Below are 8,439 nucleotides of genomic sequence, written 5' to 3'. Positions count from 1 at the left end.
ACCTTGTATATCCCACAGTGCTTAAAACAGTGCTTGGCACATAGAAAGTCCTTAACAAATACCATCATTAATTAATTAAGGTGGGACAGGGACAGTGTCCAACCTGGCACACAGTAAGTGCTTAACAAATAAATTATTATTATTTTCTTGGGCCTCTCCAGGCCAAGCACACCTCCTCCATATTTGACAGCTACCCTCCCAGGTAGAGTTCCCTGAATGAATAGTTTCCCTAGCCTCACTCTAGGCTTCAAGGCTCTACATCACCTTGCCCCTTCCTACCTCTCCTCCCTTCTCTCTTTCTACCACCCACCCTGCACGCTCCGCTCTTCTGCCGCCCACCTCCTCACCGTCCCTCGGTCTCGCCTATCCCGCCGTCGACCCCTGGGCCACGTCCTCCCGCGGTCCCGGAACGCCCTCCCTCCTCACCTCCGCCAAACTGATTCTCTTCCCCTCTTCAAAACCCTACTTAAAACTCACCTCCTCCAAGAGGCGTTCCCAGACTGAGCTCCTCTTCTCCCTCTACTCCCTCTGCCACCCCCCCTTTACCTCTCTGCAGCTAAACCCTCTTTTCCCCCTTTCCCTCTGCTCCTCCACCTCTCCCTTCCCATCCCCACAGCACTGTACTCGTCCGCTCAACTGTATATATTTCCATTACCCTATTTATTTTGTTAATGAATTGTACATTGCCTTAATTCTATTTAGTTGCCATTGTTTTTACGAGATGTTCTTCCCCTTGACTCTATTTATTGCCATTGTTCTCGTCTGTCCGTCTCCCCCGATTAGACTGTAAGCCCATCAAACGGCAGGGACTGTCTCTATCTGTTGCCGACTTGTTCATTCCAAGCGCTAAGTACAGTGCTCTGCACATAGTAAGCGCTCAATAAATACTATTGAATGAATAGTTTCAGAATGAAGAACATGTTTTCCCCAGAAATCTTTAAGGAATTCCTTAATGAACAAAGTCTTACTCTCTTTTGAAATTATGGTTTACACAAAAGATAAGCAAGGCAACAAGGATTGGGTGTACAGTATGATAAATACAATGTCAAGCTTCAAGAACAATGGTGACGTAAACCTAACTGATTTGGACAGTTTTGGCCTTCATGAGTACACTGCCATTTCTGAAACTCCAAGTGATTTATGGCACCAGGCCTTTGCTTCTGAAATCCTCTTTCCCTCCCTCAGAGTTCCCAACCAGGCTACATAAACCTAAGGACCTTGTAAATGACCTTGAGCAAATGAGAAATAGAGACATCTTTATTCCTACCCAATAATTATTCCGCTCATACTGAATTTATAGAGTCTTCCCTCTAAAGCACTCAAAAAACTTTATAAATATTACCTCCCTCCCCGTCTCAGTAGCTCCAGGAGTTCGGCACTTATTATCCCTGTTTTACAGATGGGGAAACTGAGACCTAGAGGAAATTAAGGGTCCATAAGCAAGTCAGCAGTGAACCTGAGAATTAAAATCAGGCTTCCTGATGCTCTATCTGACTCTAGCCATTTGAAGCATGAAATCTTTGGTGGTGGGAAAATAATACTAAGATAATGACTGGGCAGCCTCTGTATAAATGATATAGGAGCAGTGCGGCTTTAGTGGAAAGAGCATGGGCCTGGGAGAGGACTTGGATTTCAATCCCAGCTCCAACATATATCTGGTGTGTGACCTTGGGCAGATCATTTCATTTCTCATGGCCTGTTACCTCATCTCTAAAATGGGGATTCAATAAGTGTCCTCCTTCTTACTTAGATTGTGAGCCCAGTGTTGCACAGAGACTGTGCCTGACTAGATTCAATCATTCAACAGTATTTATTGAGCACTTACTATGTGCAGAGCACTGTACTAAGCGCTTGGAATGTACAGTTCAGCAACATATAGACACAATCCCTGCCCAATGATGGGCTCACAGTCTAAACACAGGACCAGATCATCTTGCATCTTCCCCAGTATCTAGAACAGTGTTTCACACATGGTAAGCACTTAAATACCACAATTACAAGTTGTACACATACAGGAGAGAGTATTGAGATACTGAGTATTGAGGATAGAGGACTGAGAAGCAGTGTGGTTTAGTGGAAAAAACAGGGGTTTGGGAGTCAGAGGTCGTGGGTTCTAATCCCCCCTCTGCCACTTGTCAGCTGTGTGACTTTGGGCCTCTTACTTCTCTGGGCCTCAGTTACCTCATCTCTAAAATGGGGATTAAGACTTTGAGCTCCATGTGGGATAACCTGATTACCTTGTATCTATCCCAGGGCTTAGAATAGTGCTTGGCACATAGTAAGAGCTTAACGAATACTTTGAGATGCAGTGTGGCTCAGTGGAAAGAGCACGGGCTTGGGAGTCAGAGATTGTGGGTTCTAATCCCAGCCCCACCACTTGACAGCTGTGTGACTTTGGGCAAGTCACTTAACTTCTCTGTGCCTCAGTTGCCTCATCTGTAAAATGGGGATTAATGCTGTGATCTCCAAATGGGACAACTTGATTACCTTATATCTCCCCTAGTGCTTAGAACAGTGTTTGGCACATAGTAAGCGCTTAATAAATACTATCATCATCATCATCTTCACAGAGTGTGCCTACTTCTGTCCTCCTTTCAGCAGCTGGATCAGACTTTCCCCACAAGTTTTGTCCCTGTGGTGTTGATGTGTTTCAACTTGATTCTCAAGATCCTATCTGCAATGATTAGATCAAGGAAGAGTTGGCCTTGAAGACTTCCTTAGGTGAAGAAAAATCTTACATTCAAGAACACCCTACATAGGTGTGGCAGTCAGTGTTAACTATGTTTTCACTTACCCAAATATCTGGCAAAACTCATCTATCTTTGAAATACGGGGAAATTTGGGGGTTCTTTTTCTTTTCTCCATCTGATTCAAATTTGAGGTCACCCTTTTCTGGGACTGTTGCCCATAAAGGTCATATTTACTGAGCATCTATTGTGTGCAGAACAAGGCAGAACCAGGCACTTGGGAGAGTACAAGTGAGGGTCAAACATGCTCTGAAGCAAATTTTGGTATGCATAAACATGTTTTGGACAAAACAGGTAAGGGGAAAGCCTACTGCTAAAAGCACAAAGTTCCAGGATTAGGACAGGCAGTGATTTGGGAATTTCTGGGCCCACAAATTACTATCCCCCACAAACCTCCTTCTTCCCCACAAATCCATCCTTAGACGTCTGCCTTCAGCTTCTCCACTAGAGCAATTCAGGCTTTTCCACTCCTTCTTCCTTGTGTCCTTCCACCCGGCTTGGACCCAGGACGATCTCTGGGGTCTAGAATCCAATCAAGCTGGTAGTTAGAAGTGAATGAGGAGCCCAAGCCCCCTGCCCAAGTCCCCCAGGACAGGTGGATTTGTACCCAATTAGATGACCCATCAGCAGACACAATTTTGCAGGAAGAACACCCTGTTGTCCCAACTTCAACCTATCACTGTCCTGTCCTTTATTGACTCACAACCAAAGAATATTAGCAGCAAATATACCTATTGTTATCTGGCTGATGAGCACATACCCTTAGTGCTAGCCATTAAAACACAAGGATCCTGTGAAATCTCTTCAACCTGACCCCTAGGTTAGCCCTGGGTAGTCCCAGCTATTGAATTATGGCTTTGTCACTTCCAGATTGAAATACTCCATTGTGCTCTGCCTAGAGATGCACTTGAAAAAAATCACTCAGAAGCTTCGGCTCGGGTAGGGAATGCAGTGAACCATTTTATTAAAGGTGTTTGCCACTGGGAATTCATTACCTCTGCACTTGGAATCTGCAGGAGCTACTGGTCGCCACTGAATGCAAATCGAGACATTGAAACTCTTGGTTTTGAACCAGGCTATCTCTGTGAGATTATCCTGCTGCGGTTGACTAATTTCAGCTCTAGTGTATCCATTTTTGGATTAGATATTAAAACTCAGGGTACATGGAATGTGAAGTGGCAGGCCTGCAACTCATCCTTGAGAAAAATCTTGAGATTGGTGACCTTCAGGGCCAAAAGTTCATTTCCAGAGAACTTTATTCCAGTGAGATTTATAATAATAATATAGTTGGTATTTGTTAAGCGCTTACTATGTGCTGAGCACTGTTCTAAGCGCTGGGGTGGATACAGGGTAATCAGGTTGTCCCCTGTGGGGCTCACAGTCTTCATCCCCATTTTACAGATGAGGGAACTGAGGCACAGAAAAGAGAAGCAACTTGCCCAAGGTCACACAGCTGACAGGTGGCGGAGCAGGGATTAGAACCCGTGATCTCTGACTCCTAAAACCGAGCTCTTTCCACTGAGCCACACTGATGAGACAGCAACGGAATCAGCTCATTGGATCACTATTGTCAATCTGTTTGCTGCAGTATAGCAGAAGATTTTCAAGGTGGGAACTGCAGCAATATATCTAGGGAAATGAAACAATAGGTAAAGATTATAAACCCAAAGGAAAACAAAATGAGTAAGCTTTAGGGTTGCTCAAATAGCTCCTTCTGTGGCCAGGTCAAAACAAACTGGCTGCTTGGTATTTGGCTATTTAGTATAAGCCGTACGAATACGATTGATTGATTGATTGGGACAGAAGCAGACTCAAACGCATATAATGAAAGCAAAATTTTGTCTCTGTTGACAGTTGTCAGATCCAAAATGTACCTTCCTTTAGAGCTATATTCGAACACAAAACGTCGATCATTAAACTTCTCTCCTCTACCCCAGTGAATGTACCGTCCTTTACTTGGTAACCCATCTGCAGATAAAGGGCTTTAAATACAAAGTGCAAAAATATTATAAAATGTCTATTATCAGTTTGATAACTTGGTCATCTGACCCAAAACAGAATTCAGAATTTAAAAGTGTCCCCTAAGAATATTTCTTTCATCTGTAAATTGTCAAATCCAAACAGGTTCTCTACATATCCACCTTATTCAAGCAGTATATATTTTTTTGCTTCATCATCCTATCATTATGAGCTTTACCCTCCTATTACTGAAACAGCCTACTAACCCCTATTATTATACATTGCGAGTGACGGGAAAAAAAAGCTGAAGTTGTGTCACCAACTGACACAAGCCAGGAAGGGCTGGCTCAGTCGTGAACTCGTGCTGCTGTGAAAAATAATAATAATAATAATAAAAAACACAATGGCAAAGCTTGAAGACAAATTTAGCTGCATTAACTTGAATTTCCTGGCTTTGTTGATTTCTGTCACAACCTTAACATTAAAATTCAAAGATTCACATTTAAATATTTCCCTTGAAAACAGAAAAACAATAGGACTTTGAGGGGTTGAAATGTTGCAGGAAGATACATAATGGCACTTTATTGACCCAGCCACTTAAAATACATAATCACTGTTTTGCAATGGATGACGTTCCAAAAGACAGGAATAAGATGTTCCCATCTATTGTGCAAGTTTGTAGTTCAGATATAAATAAAGGACTCTAACCTCCCCCCCCCAAAAATGCGGCCAGGATATCAACGTTCAACCCCTCACCTTTTATTCAAAGGATTTCAAATCATTAGGGAAATTGCTATTTTCAGGGAGCAAGGGGGGGGATGGGGAAACATCTCTCAGGCATTCTATTATTTTTAGCAACTTCGCCCAGCCCCAAAGCGACAAAGCGATTTTTACAAAATATAAGAGAAAACCTCCGACTCCTTGTAATTTAGAAAAGACAAAGGATCAGGACTAAATGGGAATTTTGCAAGGCCAGACCTTGACAAAACTCTTTATTCAGATGGTAACTTGGGGGTTTCACCGAGTTGTATCCCACGTCCCGGACGGGACACCTCCAGACGATGCAGAAAAGCGCCTCTTTGGAAGAGCTGAACGCCTACCTTAAGACTTTTCACCAACAAAGCATCGAAGGCTGCAAGGCTACCTGAGGGGCTCCCTGGGCTCCATAGAGGAGGAGAGGCAGAGGGGAGAAAAGCAGCAGCGTGGCTCAGTGGAAAGAGCCCGGGCTTGGGAGTCAGAGGTCATGGGTTCTAATCCCTGCTTGCCACTTGTCAGCTGTGTGACCTTGGGTAAGTCACTTCACTTCCTCTGGGCCTGGTACCTCTGTAAAATGGGGGTTGAGATGGTGAGCCCCACGTGGGGACGGGAACTGTGCCCGATCTGCTTGTGTCCGCCCCAGTGCTTAGTACAGTGTTAAGCTTTTAATACCATAATAAGCAGCTTGGCTCAGTGGAAAGAGCACGGAAAGAGTCCGAGGTCATAGGTTTGAATCCTGGCTCTGCCATTTATCAGCTGTGTGACTGTGGTCAAGTCACTTCACTTCTCTGTGCCTCAGTGACCTCATCCGGAAAATGGGGATGAAGACTGGGAGCCTCATATGGGACAATCTGATTACCCTATATCTCCCCCAGTGCTTAGAACAGTGCTCTGCACATAAACAAATACCAACATTATTATTAACTTCTGTGTGCCTCGGTGACCTCATCTGGAAAATGGGGATGAACACTGTGAACCTCGTGTGGGACAACCTGATGACCCTGTATCTTCCCCAGCGCTTAGAACAGTGCTCTGCACATAGCATTTAACAAATACCAACATTATTATTAACTCCTGCGTGCCTCAGTGACCTCATCTGGAAAATGGGGATGAAGACAGTGAGCCTCGTGTGGGACAAGCTGATGACCCTGTATCTCCCCCAGCGCCTAGAACAGTGCTCTGCACATAAACACCAACATTATTATTATTAACTTCTGTGTGCCTCAGTGACCTCATCTAGAAAATGGGGATGAAGGCAGTGAGCCTCGTGTGGGACAACCTGATGACCCTGTATCTCCCCCCGCGCTTAGAACAGTGCTCTGCACATAGCATTTAACAAATACCAACATTATTAACTTCTGCGTGCCTCAGTGATCTCATCTGGAAAATGGGGATGAAGACAGTGAGCCTCGTGTGGGACAAGCTGATGACCCTGTATCTCCCCCAGCGCCTAGCACAGTGCTCTGCACATAAACAAACACCAACATTATTATTATTAACTTCTGTGTGCCTCAGTGACCTCATCTAGAAAATGGGGATGAAGGCTGTGAGCCTCGTGTGGGACAACCTGACGACCCTGTATCTCCCCCAACGCCTAGAACAGTGCTCTGCACAGAGTAAGCGCCTAACAAATCCCAACAGACTGTAAACCCGTCAAACGGCAGGGACTATCTCTATCTGTTGCCGACTTGTTCATTCCAAGCGCTTAGTACAGTGCTCTGCACATAGTAAGCGCTCCATAAATACTGCTGAATGAATATTATAATAAAAGGAGGCTTGTCAGCAGAAAGGGGCCTCTGCAGCCGCGCTCCACGTGACTTCTCCCCGAGGTCGGGCTCTAGGCTGCCACGCATTGCCCCAGCGGCGGGTCCCCGCTACTGCAGCGCGGCCGGCTCGACCGACCCGAAGGGGGGGGGGGGGAGCAGGCGCGCGCCCGCGGCTCCGGCCGGCGGGGGCGCGCGCCCCGTCCCTCTCCACAAAATGGCGGCCGCCCACCCTGTCCTACAAAATGGCGGGCGGCCACCCGGCCGGGCCGGAGCGGGCGGTGACGAGCCCGCCGTTGCAACGCCGCCGAAGCCCCCGCGCGCCGCTCATTTTCATCGCCTGCCGTTTAACGTTCAGGGGGCAGCCTCGGCGTCGCGTTGAACTCATGTTCGGCCCGGCGGGCGTGCCATTATGAACATGACATCAACCCCCTCCCCGAACTGACCCCAAAGGCAGAATCCTACTCGGAGGTGACAAAGCGGTCAAGGATTCCGGATCACGATCACGCCTGACAGTATCGCTCGGAAAGCAATGAAAAGCGCGTTCCGTGCAGAAGTATTGATCTCTCTCAACAAAACTGGGAGGCTTTTGCCTTTTTTTCCCCCATATTACCTTTTCTTTCCCCCACTATTACCTTTTTCTTCCCCCATATATTACCTTTTCCTTCCCCCACTATTACCTTCTCTTTTCCCTATTAACTTTTTCTTCCCCCATATATTACTTTTTCTTTCCCGCTGCATTACCTTTTCCTCCCCCCCCCATATTACCTTTCCCCTCCATTACCTTTCTTTCCCCTGCATTACCTTTTCTTTCCTCTCCAAGTGACTTTTACTCAATGAATAAAATCTGGAAAAAAAAAATTACAAAGCAACCACGGCCCGGGACCCCCTGCCCACTCCCCTTTCAGATGGAGAGCTCACTCTGCACCCAGGAGCGGTCCCGAGCAAGGGCGGGAGGAGGGGGTCGCTTTTGTGCCCCTTATGTTTCCCGGAGATGCAGCTTCCTCTCCAAGTCACAGAGAGAGGGGAGTAAGGGAGACAAAAGAAAAAAAAAAACCAGGAAAAAAAAAGCCACCCAAAAACAACAGTTGCAAAGTTGAATCCTACATGCAGAACGAACTGGAGAGGGCAGAGGAGACCCTCGTTCAGACTCTACATGGCCCAGGAGAGATATGCAGTTCCACAGGAAGAATTTCAGCTTTTATTCCATCATT

Source organism: Ornithorhynchus anatinus, chromosome 5 (assembly GCF_004115215.2).
Source record: "Ornithorhynchus anatinus isolate Pmale09 chromosome 5, mOrnAna1.pri.v4, whole genome shotgun sequence".
NCBI lineage: Eukaryota > Metazoa > Chordata > Mammalia > Monotremata > Ornithorhynchidae > Ornithorhynchus > Ornithorhynchus anatinus.
Note: the sequence above shows the minus strand (reverse complement) of the source record.